This window comes from Lepisosteus oculatus, unplaced genomic scaffold, assembly GCF_040954835.1.
Source record: "Lepisosteus oculatus isolate fLepOcu1 unplaced genomic scaffold, fLepOcu1.hap2 HAP2_SCAFFOLD_90, whole genome shotgun sequence".
NCBI lineage: Eukaryota > Metazoa > Chordata > Actinopteri > Semionotiformes > Lepisosteidae > Lepisosteus > Lepisosteus oculatus.
The window spans coordinates 542553-556331 of NW_027168428.1; the positions used below are offsets into that span (position 1 = coordinate 542553).

General features: G+C 45.6%; 3 non-coding genes across 3 annotated transcripts; 1 reads left to right on the plus strand and 2 right to left on the minus strand.

Annotated features, from left to right (window-relative positions):
- Nucleotides 1-1194: 1194 nt before the first annotated feature.
- On the minus strand, nucleotides 1195-1266 carry trnae-uuc (transfer RNA glutamic acid (anticodon UUC)). Its single transcript has one exon. It is a non-coding gene; the product is annotated as a tRNA-Glu (tRNA).
- A 201-nt stretch (nucleotides 1267-1467) lies between these two features.
- Nucleotides 1468-1539, plus strand: trnah-gug (transfer RNA histidin (anticodon GUG)). The gene has a single exon. It is a non-coding gene; the product is annotated as a tRNA-His (tRNA).
- Nucleotides 1540-9032: 7493 nt separating this feature from the next.
- Nucleotides 9033-9106, minus strand: trnai-aau (transfer RNA isoleucine (anticodon AAU)). Its single transcript has one exon. It is a non-coding gene; the product is annotated as a tRNA-Ile (tRNA).
- Between the last annotated feature and the right edge of the window lie 4673 nt (nucleotides 9107-13779).

The following is a 13779-nucleotide window of genomic DNA, read 5'->3' on the forward strand; positions in this document are numbered from 1 at the left end:
TCGATTCCCGGCCAACGCAGTTGCGAATGTTTTCAAATGCTGTCATGAGCCTTGGATTGTGACTAGCAAAGCGAAGCCTTTTGAAAGAGCTAAAGCACTGCAAAACGGAATTGAAGGAGAATCTTACAGGGGATTCTGAGCAGCGTCTGCATACATGCAGTCAGATAAAGGTGCTGAAAGCTTGAGCTACTCTCAATGTCATGCTGCCCTTCCCCGGAGTAAATCTGTTACATTGAAAGAATGCTTCTGGCAGGTTCAAAAAGGGACCCTTGTTAATTGGAGAAATCAATGATTTCGAATGAATTCTGTATGCGTTAAAAGACAGCTATACACAGAAAACATGCAGGACACTGCTTACGATGTTTCCCGAGCCGAAACACAGTGCGTTTTTCCAAGCCATTTGACAAAGCCCACCCACTGAAAACTGCAGCAGATCGTGTAAAGACGTTCAACTTTGTAACTACTGCACGCACAGGAAGCAGAATAAATTCCTCTTTTCAAACTGTCAAAGGTTTGCTTTGCGAACGCTGCAGGACATCGCACAATCTCTTTTGAATGGGGACAAACGATTTCTTATGGGGCGCAGTAAGTACAGACGTTTAAAATGCTCCACTCATGCCGACGATGCAGCATGAAGAAGCGCAACCTAACGTTTGACAGACAAAAGCCAGGCGCCGCTATGAGCAATATGAAATCATACTGACAGCACACGGCGTTTCGCGCTGACACAAAAGTAATCTCGACAGACGCTGTTCTCTGCATAAAGCTGAAAGAGCTAAAGAGCGTTCCTGTTGACACGTAACAAGCTCGTTTCTTTCTACCATGATATCACCGTGACCAAATCTGTCTTTATGGACACGCCTGTCATGGACGGAGCAGGAAAGACGGCGCCACATTCTACAGCCCTCTCCACGCAATCGACGAAATCGGGCTACTGAAGTGGAGAAAATCGCCTCTCCAGAAAGTGCAAATATCATCTTGGAGAGTATAAATCCTATTGCCGAAGGTCAGCCCTGTCTACCAGAGTGACCCTCCCACCTCCTGCAGCGATGGTCAGCTCGTCTCACACGCGAGAAGTTTCGGCTGGAAACAAGCGCCCCCTCTTCTCGCACGTTTTGCACGTTGAGTAGTTTTAATGCGGCTCCTTCGTACACAGTGCTGATCTTTTGGAAAGCAGGAGGCAAAATTGACACGTTCCCATACCGGGAGTCGAACCCGGGCCGCCTGGGTGAAAACCAGGAATCCTAACCGCTAGACCATATGGGAGTGCACAACCCTGCTGTTCCGGGCATCATGCAAGCAAACTACATAAATATGAGAAAACACGCAAGAGAGTTGTCACTCAGAGTGTCGAAGGGTCGATGTATACTGGGGCTCAGTTGAAATGCAACGTCAGGACTTTTCCGAATTATGTCACATGAAGAGAGCACAGCCTTTTCCGCCCTGCCATGTGTGTATCGGTAACTCGCCGTGATCGTATAGTGGTCAGTACTTTGCGTTGTGGCCGCAACAACCCTGGTTCAAATCCGGGTCACGGCAGAATAGGGGCGTCTGCTTTTACTACTTGCATGAATGAAGGCAAAAAAAAGCCAATCGATGTGAAGGAACGGCGCTTTACAGAGGAGTACTGCCTGACTGGATCGTTGATGAACGACAGAGGCCACTCCGACCTCTTCTCGGGTTTCTTCAATGACTTACTAAGGATCTTCTTCACATTCGCCCATGCATGGGAAGCCAGTTACACCAAAGCAAACGCAGGAAAGTGCATTTCATGCAGAGACCAGGAGGGACCTGTTTACACCAAGAGTGGTTGGAGTATGGAACAATGCGCCAAGCCCTGTTTCTGGAGTCGATTCTTGATTAGATCTTGGGCTCACTAAGAGGCCCCCACTGGGTACTAATCTTTCTGTTGTTCTCGCAGGTGTTGCGCTGCTTTTGAGCCGACAGAGCTCGTCTTGGTCTGTCGGGACAGCCCAATTGCAAATGATCGGCTCCAGGTACAGAAAAAACGTGCGTTTGGTACAAGAGTGCATGAAGGCACCGGAAATACATTGGGAACAAATGACTGGTGGTTCAAGACCTCTGTGAAGTGCAGGAGCGTGCAAGAAGAGGCTGTTTGCACCCAGTCTCGAACCGGGGACCTTTCGCGTGTTTGGCGAACGTGATAGCCGCTACACTACGGAAACCTGTAGGGACTGCTGCTGGTGTCTCGCTTGCGTTTCGGGCTGAGAAAGGGACGCGTCACTTTAGGCAGAGGGCGCTGGAGAGAGGAACAAAGGGCGCGATGAAACAAAATGCCGAAACCCGGGATCGAGCCAGGGACCTTTAGAACATACTCTCACGAATCGTTAGAATACGTGCGTTTGATCATCAATTGCGTAACAACCACATTCGTTCGACTTGAGCCATCAAGCTCATAGTTTTCAAATCTTGAAAGCTGTCATTGAGCACATCATAGTCTGCAGTACGCCCCGTAACTTGCGTACTTCAACAGAAAGAAGAGCAGACAGCTCCATAAATATGCGAGGCGCAGAGAGTGCAAGGCGAGCCGCACACGTTTCGGTGGCTGAGAGAGGGCAGTTTTTGCTTCTGCATTTCCCAAGTAAGGACGCATGACAACAAGCGATCGCGGTGCTCATTTACGACATAGTGGTGATGAGTTTTCAGTACGTGTTCTTTTGAACGAGCAATGAGGTTGCTGCCTTGGACAGCTGACTGCACGCTCTCATTGTGCCACGTGATGAGTATTCACCAGGCTCGTTCAGTCATTAATCACATTCCATCGTTTGCCATAAGCAGATGCTGCAAGGTGATGTGGATATCAGTTCCCAGTCTTGTGGACGAGGACAAAAAGAGCACACAAGGGCTCATCCGCGAGTTGAACCCAGGACCTCCCACACCCTAAGCGAGAATCATACCCCTAAACCAATGAGCCACGGCAGCACTTTCCATTTTATTCTGTCAGCGAGCTTGAGGACGGGGGAGAGGCGTCATTCGCTCGTCCAGTCAGACCTTCATCAATAAGTCAAGAAAGCCGCAATTACACGACTGCCTTGCAGACGAAGGGCAGTGAACTGCACCCGGTAAGAGGGGAACAAGCGGCACTAGGCGACACCGAGGCATGAGCCCCAGCGAGGGGGGTTAGCTTGCATGGTACAGCGCTCGCTTTGCATGCGAGAGTTAGTGGGATCATTTCCCATGTCCTCCAGGTGTGTGCTTAGAGCTTGATGTGCCGAAAGGTGTCCTTTAGCCTGTGGTCACACCTTGCATGGAGAGCGTCATGCAGCTGTCAATCATTTCGCAGCCACGCCCCCTCTTCATCTTCTCTCTGCCTTAAGCGTCTCCGCCACTCTCTCTTGACATTTCATGTCAGCATGTCAGAAGTCTGAGTGACGTTTTTAATGGCTGAGTGAGGGCATGATGCTGAAGCAGAGAGGCCACTTCAGCCAGAGAGACTTGTGCTAGGTGAGATCTGAAAAACAGACTCGCAACAGAAACAGACCAAAAAAGTATCGGTGAGATCAAAAGGCAAATGCAACATCCAGCAGAGGGCGTCTAAAGAGTAGGGAACGGGCGACTGAAATCCATGAGGCAAACTTTCCGGCTGTGTACTGCAACTGGCCTCGTTGGCGTAGTTGGTAGCACGTCAGTCTCATCATCTGAAGGTCCTGAGTTTGATCCTCACACGGGGCAGGGCTGCTTCCTCTCTTGCTCTTTTCAAACACTTGCGGCAACTGTTCGCTCATAACCACGTCTGGAATGCGTGACCTTTACACGGGGGAGAAGCAACGCCGCATCCCTTTTCTAAAGAACATTCACATTCAGAAATAAGTCAAGAAATTTGCCATTACTTTCGCTCGCGCTGCTGTCAGCCTGCCCATGTTGCCAAAGAAAGATTCACTCGGCGTCAACCTGACAGAACAGCGATCACTTGAAAACACTATTCCACACTCCGTAAGCAAGAACTTCAGTGTTTGCAGTCACCCGATATGCCGATAGTCAAAGGAGCACAAAACACGAAGCGTCAAAAGACAAGATGAGTTGATGGAAAGAGCGTTGAATTGATGAGCACAAAAGTTCAGCTCGTACAATAGGCAACGAAGGTCCCGGCGTCATCATCGCACTTGAAAGGACTGCCTTGCAGACTAAGGGCAGTGGGAGGTTGCTGTTTTGAGATGGAGGCATTGGGATGGTGGGCCGAGATCTATTCTTCTTAAGGAATTCTTCATCGTGAAAGATCGGTCCACAGGTCATCCAAAGAACTTACAAATTTTTTGGACTCAGGGAATCACGTGCTTCCGGAAGGGAGTGAAGTGCTCAAACACATGACATGCCCCCTTGATCTCACATGCACAATTCTGCTGCAACATGCACAGCTACCGTCCACACCAGGCAGTGGGGCTTCAGCAGAATTTGCTACGCCACCTGCAATTACATATCCAGCTGCACACATATACATGGCCCCTCTGTCCTTTTCAGGATCTCAAAAAAAAGCATAGCGTGGTTTTCCTGCAACCTGATTGACCGCATCTCCCTCAGAATGTGCCCCGTTGCATTCATTGCTGAAGCAGGACGGAGGCTAACGGGCATGCCAGAACAGTTAGGCTCAGCGATCTCTCCAAAATATTGTGGTTGTAGTGGAAGAAATATGGTTTAAATTGTACCTTGGTATTTCAAACTCTCTCTAGAATGTTATCCATTTCTATTTTATTTTGACAGGAACTGGCTAATGACACTAGATGAAAAGAGAAGAAAGAAAACACAACGTTTCGGCCGTGGAGCCTTCTTCAGGTGTGAGGGCTCCACGGCTGAAATGTTGTGTTTTCTTTCTTCTCTTTTAAGCATGGAATAGACCTATTACTTGTTCCTTTGCAGCCTACGCATGCTGACACAGCTCCCCACCTGAACTGCTAATGATGCCTGGTAGTTTGTGGTACTTGGGTATTGTCTTATGTTTGCTCAAACTGCATATGTGTGATTGCATATTTTTGGGTATTTTCATATGTCAATATTTAATTCACTGACATTCCTGTATGCTTGGAAGAAAGGTAGATTGGATTTGGCACAGGACGCCTGCCCATATTTGTTGATCATTGTTGGGCTGGAAAAACAATGATAAAAAGTGTATGAAAAAAGCTCTCTCCAATATTTCCCTTCTCTTCGCCATGGTTACACTGCCCGTTCTTTCCGTCTTTTGTCCTTCTACAAAGATTCCAGGGCTCTTTTTCCACCATATCAGAATATTTTTTTCTCTTTTAAAGGCTGTAGGTGGGGTGTGATGGACTGTACCACTATCATAGAAGATTTTTTCAGGACACATCGCAGTTCCATAGTAGAATTTATCAATAGTAGAATTCCATAGGACATTATTTACCAACATATTACCCAGTGTGAGACTCTGCCAGTAAACCTCAGAGCATTGAGTTCTCCACTGATAAAGATGGCTGTCTGAAGTCATGAAATCCACTGCTGGGATGCCTGAGAGCCAGTAATTGAATCTTGGCTGGAATTAGGCTTTCTATTAGTGTTGATCTTTGGGAATTATGTGGTAAAAAGGGAAAACTCCTTTACTTTAGTCACTTTGAATGTTCAAATGTATAGAACCTGCAAAACTAAGCAATGAAAAAAATCCATCACCACTCTCATGATAGCATAACTCATAGTCTCTGCTGTTATGTAACAATACACACTTTCAATTTTCTTATCGCCTGTCTCCAGAGAGAATGTTGTTAGTGCTGATGACCTTGAATTAGACCTTGTTGACTCTGTAAAACAATCTTCCTCTGCTTAGATTTTCACTCAGATTGATTTTGTTCTCAGATTATTCCTGGCAGGACTGAGTTTCTAGGAAATGAAAAGTGAAAGAAAAAGTACAGAAGATCAGCCCTTGAATATACAACATTGTGCAGTGAGATTGTTAAATGTATTAGCTGCTATCCTGTGCTAGAGCCTGTCGTGGTAAGCAGTGGATGACAGGATCTAGCACAGATACTAATGAAACACTGTTAATGAAAGATAAAACACTTGAGTCTTATTTTAGTTTTCCATTTCCCTTTCATTTGTGATGTACTGTACAACAGGCCACAGAACATGCACAAAAACAGATATGCACACATTCACACCAGGCAATGACAGTCTGCCCAGTCAGAATCTGAGCTGAGGTATCAGAATTCTGAATTCCCTGAATTCTGTCATGGATCATCCACAATAAGGGCAATGTTTGAACACGAGGATCCCCAGGAGAGAGCCTAGTAACAAATCTTGGAGCAAAAGCAGATGATTAACTTCATAGTTTGTGTGGTTGAGCCAAAGTTGAGCATGAGGATATGTGAGTCACCATTCTTAGAAATGGATCCAACTTCAGACAGGCGTCAAAAGTAAGAGTATACAGTGCTGGGGCAATGACACTTCAATGATCAGAAGGATAACAAGAGTTTTAATGCATTGAAATTGATTTTCTGGTGATGCACACTGTCATGGAACTATTAATTTTTTAAGGATCACTTACTGATGTCAGACAGCTGCCAATTCTCCAGACTGGAAGGATGAACAGTTTATCCCCCTAGGTACCATATTTCCATATTTCGAAGCATTGGAATAATACATGTCATACAGCAACATAAAAACAGGAAGACAAGTATCACAGCCCCTATAATCGGTGTTAGTAACTTAAAAGAAAAACATTCCCCCTGGCCCAAACAGTGATTCTAACCAGGAGAGAAAAGCCGGTGTATCTTTTATGCCTCTCTCTTTATTCACCTTGTCTTTTAGTTCTTTTAAATGCTGAATAGCGAGCGTAAGATTTCCGTAATCATAGTCATTAGCTGGAATATATGTACAACAGGAGTCTCCTACTAAAGCATAGACTCCTCCAGATGCTGCATTTTGAAGGTCCAGCACGAACCTGTTCTGAAGTGCCATTAATCTAACTCCCCTTAATTCTTGTTTGATAGCGTCTAAGCCTTCTAACATGATATTAATAAAAGAGTACATTTCATAAAAAGTCGCATGGGTGAGGCTGTAGAATGAGGCATTAAAGCACATATATAACAAGATGCATTAAATTTCTTTAACTTTACAGTATGATTTATAAATTTATACCACAAATTACTCATATCCCCCTCATTATCAGTTTCATTCAGCCAGTTTGTATACAAAGAGGCTTCGTGTTTAGATTCTTCCTCTTTTGGGGTGGTGACAGGCTTCTACATAAAAAGGAAAAAGGCTGTGCACATCAGTCCCAAGCAGGTTATCCCCATCTGTCCTTGTGGAGACATCACTCCTGCACTTTGTTCAGTTCGTTTGTGACCTTTTTACAGTGGGAAGCATGAATCCAGGGCACCATTTCTGTGACCTTCACAGCAGTGGCAGTGGTCAGCAGCACCTGGTACAGCCCCCTCCACCTGAGTGAACACCATTTCTTTTTCCTGAAGTCTTTCACCAGAATCCAGTCTCCTTATTCACTCATTAGTTCTTACAGCACAGGTAAATCCCTGTGGGCTGGAGCCCAGCATAATCCTAGGCTTTTTTGGTCAACATTGGTCAACAGATTGGTCAACAACTGGGTAATAACTCTTAGAAAAATCTACACATTGTTCCCCTGCCTCAGCTGTGACGTTTTGTAGAACAATTCTAGCTGAAGTTGTAAAATTTCTCTTTGTTCCGTTCCTGCAAAACATCTTATTATGAACAAACAAACCACAATAATCATTTGCATCTAGGGGAATCACTCCCAAGGGTAACCCCCCTTAAAGCTATATTGTTCTACCCATCAGGTTCTGCCACTAGATAAGAGAACCTTTCCCATGAAATCATTTTTTGACCTTCATGATCCCTTCAGGGCGTACAATTAGCACAGAAGCAGCAGCTTTAGTCCACATGTTTTTCAAACAGGATATTAACGATATGATCATAACGAATAATACCAGACCCACAAATATGTATTGAACCAGAGACCCTCTCCATGTTCCTAGCACAGACTGTAGCCATGCACCAATACCCCAATCATCTGGATTGCAGGATTTACGAAGAAAATTATTTTCGCAGTAATTAATTTATTATATTTACTATATTTATTATACACGTGTAAATTAATTACTGCGAAAATAATTTACTTCGTACACTGTGCAGAGTGCCGTATACTCCTAGTTGCGGCACACACGATACATACAGTAAAAAGCCTCAGGCACTGTGTTAGATGTGTTTTCGACGTTATATATGCTTTTATTAATGTCGTCGATTTTACGGTTGCAATTCGACGTTGATTATACGTCGAGGCGACGTATATATACGTATAGCCGTATTTTCGCCGTGAATATACGTATATTCGACGAATCAATGCCCACTGGGTAAACTCTTGAGCAAACTCTGAACCAGCTCTAAGGAAACTAATCCGATTAGACGTTACTTTGACTCATCTTTTTACGCTCAGTGCTGGATTGCTCAAACTCCAGCTAGGGTTAGGGTTAGCATTCCCACGCTACTTAGACACTTTGTTTACGCTCACTGCTGGATTTTGGGAACTTCAGGACGAGTGGGAATTTTCTCCTATCTGTCAATTCTGTTTTGTTTTGGAGACTCTTGGCTGCCTATGTTGTACAGTGCAGCGTGAAGGAAACATTTTCCAAAACTGTGTCAGCTCAAAAGTTGTAAGAAAACCTCTCCAGCTGCTTTAACTCTCTTCATTTTTGTCATTTAATGTGACACTCGATGTATAACTGGAGCCTCACATATGCAAATGGTGAGGCTCCAGTTCGACACCACTTTACAGTATCTGACAAAAGCATGGCAGACTGTGCCATGACCGGCAGATAACTTCTGCTTATTTTTACCATATTAAACATTGGAAATCCTCCCACTTGCATTTGTGACACTTGATTTTGACTCCACCTAAGACACTCTTAAATCTTCAAACACTTTTCTCTTCTCCCGCAACACTCTTGTCTGTCGGCACTATGTGGCAGCGTTGCATGACAACCCATCTCACCATGGAAAGGAACCTAACAGCTTTGGTAAGAGAGGAGAAAAGAACATGGCCCGTATGGGGATCGAACCCATGACCTTGGCGTTATTAGCACCACGCTCTAACCAACTGAGCTAACCGGCCTCACGACGGTGGTCCTCTCTGTGCTGCAAAAAATCGAACTCAGGGAATTTCTTTTGCCCTCCTTTGAATAGAAAGCCGTGTAATTCAGTGTACGGGCTTTCTCGTGCAGTTTCATGGTTCTTGTAACCCAAATCCTACACTGGCCTGAAGTGTCCCCCCATTTCACAGCATTTTTCAGCTGATTTAAAATGTACCTAAAGGAGAAGCATTATTGAAGACCATCAATTACCAAGAGCTTTTGTCAAAGGTTTTGGTGGTCATTTTTAATGACCACAGAGCACTGTGACCTCGATTTTACATCTCATCCGAAAGACAGCGCCCTTTTACAACACAGCGTCTCAGTCACTATGCTGGGGCATTGGGACCCGCACAGACCTCAGGGTGAGCGCCCCCCCGCCGGCACCATTAACACCGCTTCCAGCTGGAAGCTTTGTTTTTCCCTGTAGCTTACCCTCATCCGGGTACTGACCTGGCTCACACCTGCTTAGCTTCAGTGGGTTTTCAGTTGCGAGTTGCAGGGGGATGCAAGTGATGGAGCCGCTCGCTGCAAAAGCCACTGCATTGGCCAGGAATCAAACCCAAGCCTCCCGCGTGGCAGGCAAGAATTCTACCACTGAAACACCAATGCTCAGTGTCTGGGCCTTCAAAAAAGACGCTTTTTTGGTGCTCTGTGCAAAAAGCGTCGACATATGCTTCCAGCTGCAAAATGCCATTCGCGGACGCTGAAGAATGTATTTCCAAGGCAGCGGGTACAAGCGATTGGGCGTTTTAAAACCACCAGGAACAGCAAAGAGGCGCGCTTCTTTGCTTGCGCAGGAACACACCGACTGGAGGCGGACAACGTAGTTGGCAGGATTCGAACATGCGCGGAGAGACCCCAATGGATTTCTAGTCCATCGCCTTAACCACTCGGCCACGACTACAGCAAGCCCCGCTGCCGCTGCGTTCTTGCTACAATCTTACCTGGATCGCGAGGCGCCGGCGGAAGCCTATTTCAAAGTCGTTCTCCGTTTCAAAAAAACATTTCCAAAATACAAGCCTTGCAGACAGACACGCCTCAGAGGACTTAAGGGTGGCTTCATGTCGGAATGATAAAGTCTCCCCGTCCGGACATGAAAATGCCACTTTGTTACACACAAAAAAAGAATCAACAACAGAGAAATGCCCACAAGCATTTGAAAAGCCGCACCACGTCGCACTTGAAATAGCTCTTACATTAGTGGTAGACGCAGGAATCGCCTTTTTATTTACGCTCTTACCAACGCGATGGAAAGCAAAACAAAGCAAAGCAGAGCAAAACAAAACGAACAAACGAAAACCCTCACGTCCCGCACTTGCATATAACGCTGTTACGTGCCCAAGCGGTATTGTACGTCATCCTAGCACTGCACGCCGGTGCGTATGGTATATGGGAACGAGCACACGCCACGAATCGTCTCGAATCACTCCCTACAGCTGTAAGGTGCCTTGAAGCGTGCACCCCCAACATTCTTCTTTGCTCATCTGTGAAAGGTAAACTCTTGAGCAAACTCTGAACCAGCTCTAAGGAAACTAATCCGATTAGATGTTACTTTGACTCATCATTTAAGGGATCCTTGTTAATTGGAGAAATCAATGATTTCGAATGAATTCTGTATGCGTTAAAAGACAGCTATACACAGAAAACATGCAGGACACTGCTCATGATGTTTCCCGAGCCGAAACACAGTGCGTTTTTCCAAGCCATCTGACCAAGCCTGCCCACTGAAAACTGCAGGAGATCGTGTAAAGACGTTCAAGTTTGTAACTACTGCACGCACAGGAAGCAGAATAAATTCCTCTATTCAAACTGTCAAAGGTTTGCTTTGCGAACGCTGCAGGACATCGCACAATCTCTTTTGAACAGGGACAAACGATTTCTTATGGGGCGCAGTAAGTACAGACGTTTAAAAAGCTCCACTCATGCCAATGATGCAGCATGAAGAAGCGCAACCTAAATTTTGCATTCCTAGCACCGTTGCAACCTAGCACTGTTGCATTCCCCGCATCAGTAGCTAAGAGAATATAATTTACGACTCTTGTTAATGCAGTTTCAGAAACCAGACTGAAATTTCTCAAGTATATTATTTGAATCCATTTGATGTTGGGCAACAACTATTCTTTCAAGACTTTTAGATTGAAATGGGACCTTTGAGACAGGCCTGTAGTTGTTAAGAACTTGTGGATCCAAATTTGACTTCTTAAGGAGCGGTCTAACAACCGCTACCTTAAATTGATCATGTACGACGCCTGACGCAAGCGATGCATTCATCATACTAATTATAGGTCCTGCCAGTCCTTCGAGGGAATCTTTGACTAGCTGAGTGGGGATGGGATCTAGCAAACAGGTGGTTTACTTTGTCTTACGTCTGTGTTCATGAGTCCACCATAAGAAGAAATCTGAACAGGAGCGGTGATCATGCGAGGTCACCACGGAGGAAACCACTGCTCTCCCCCCAAAAAAAACCACCACTGCCCCTCTCAAGTTTGCTAAAGACCACATGGACATCGCCCATTGGGAACACCTTACTATCACTAGTTTAAGAGACTCTTAAGGTCTTGCAGAGGTGCCTGTCTAATAGCATGCGCTTTGCAAGCTATAGGTGTTTAGGCTGAGGCAGAATGCCTGTTAACAAAATGTTTTTCTAAAGGGGCCTCGCACTCTTTTCCAAGCAATGGTCTCCATCCCCACCGAGTGTCACAATGTAGTCATGTCCTAGGACATCACCTGTTAGTCTCCATTTGTCTGCCACCAACACTTTAGGTTACGGGGTCACAACCGCACCCCGGAGACCAGAGGAGCCGTTGGCGTTCTGGCAGCGCAGATTGGGCTGAAGGTGGGGCGCTTGAATCTCGCTGTTGGAGGCCGTCTGAAACTGACCCAAGCCTTTCCCTTGAATTAAATGTAAATAAGAAATGAACCCCAGATGCACATGGAATCAATCACGTGTTTCCTTTGAGCCGTTTCAGAGACTGCTCCAGAGTTTACCTTGCACAGATGCGCAAAGATTAATGATGGGGGTGCACGCTTCCAGGCGTCCTACAACTGTAGGGACTGATTAGAGACAATTCGTAGCTTGTGCTCATTTCCCTCTATTCCCCGTGTTGCAGTGGTAGGATGACTTAAATTCCTGCTTCGACACGTAACGGGATTATAATCAAGTGCAGGAGCTGAGGGCTTTAGTTTTGTTTCGTTTTCCATGGCGTTCGTAAGCGCGCAAATCAAAGGCAATTCCTGCGTCTAACACGAATGTAAATGCTTTTGAAAGTGCAGTGTGGTGCAGCTTGTAAAATCCTTGTCCACATTTTTGGTTCGTTGATGTTTTTTCTGTCTGCCAAAGTTGCATTTTGACATCCGGACTGGGGGACTTTATCATTTGAACGTGAAGCCAGCCTTAAACCCTCTGAGGCGTGTCTGTCTGCCGGCACGAATCTTGTGAAAGGTATTTTTTTTAACGGAGAGCAACTTTAAAAAGGTTTCCGCAGCCACCTCGCAGTCCGTGTTTGATTATAGGAGGAATGCGGCGGCGGGGAGCTCGCATTTGTCGTGCTCGAGTGGTTAAGGCGATGGGCTCGAAATGCGTTGGGGCTTCCCCGCGCAGGTTCGAAACCTGCCGACTCCGGCGTCTGCCGCACGTCACCTTGTGCCTTCGCGGCAGAGGCGGAGTGCCGCTTCTCCTTTCCTGGTACTATAAAAACGCTAAATCGCTTGGCCCCGCTGCCATGGAAAGCAATTCTTCAGATAACCACACATTTTGCGTTCGCACCTCTGGTGCTCTACTTATGCCTTTGAAAACCTAATGAATAAAGCTGTAAGAACCGACACGATGTGTAGGTGCTCTTAAAGCACGCAGTAAAGAACTGTTAACAGCAAGGGTTTCAGTGGGTTAACTGAGGAGAAGGCGTGATCGCTAATTGTTGACTTTTTATTTGGTGTTAGAAACACTCTTACTGTGCATGACGTGCAACAAATGTAGCCACAGAAATTGCATCACGCTTTCATGTATGCTATCGCAGACACCAACGTTGCCTAGATAGAAAACCGAAATAGCCGTGGGTTTGCTTGCTGGTCTGAAGGATCTCTCTTCGAATCTCTATCATTTGTCAATCGAAGTAAAAGGCGCTGCAATTTCATACGTTCAGAATCAAACCCGCAGCTGTTGTTCGACTTTATTGCTTGACTAATTACAACTGAGTGTCGCATGAGCAGTTACGTAAACTTGTCTGGTATATTTGAACACAAATGCCGTTCTTCAATTAAAACTAACAGTACATTGTCAGGGACATTCAGTTCTATACAAACAAGAGACAGACAAGAGAATATTTCTACCTTTCATGTGGACTACGTGTTGACTTACTGATCGGAATAATTGAAAAGTTCGGGTTCATAGCCGATGCAGTGCGTGCTAATTAGAACAGCAAAGCTGAGCTCTCAGCACCGTACTGAGCCCAGGTGTTTTTCTAAAGCTGTCAGGTGCAGTTCATTTACATGAAGGAAATCTCTTACTGGGTACTATTACAATGCAGTAAGTAGCACAGACTACTTAGGGAGTAGCCCGATGCATTTAAAAACAACCCGAGCCAGGCAGGAGTCGAACCTACAATCTCCTGATCTCTAGTCAGACGCGTTATCCAGTGTGATACTGCAGGACTGT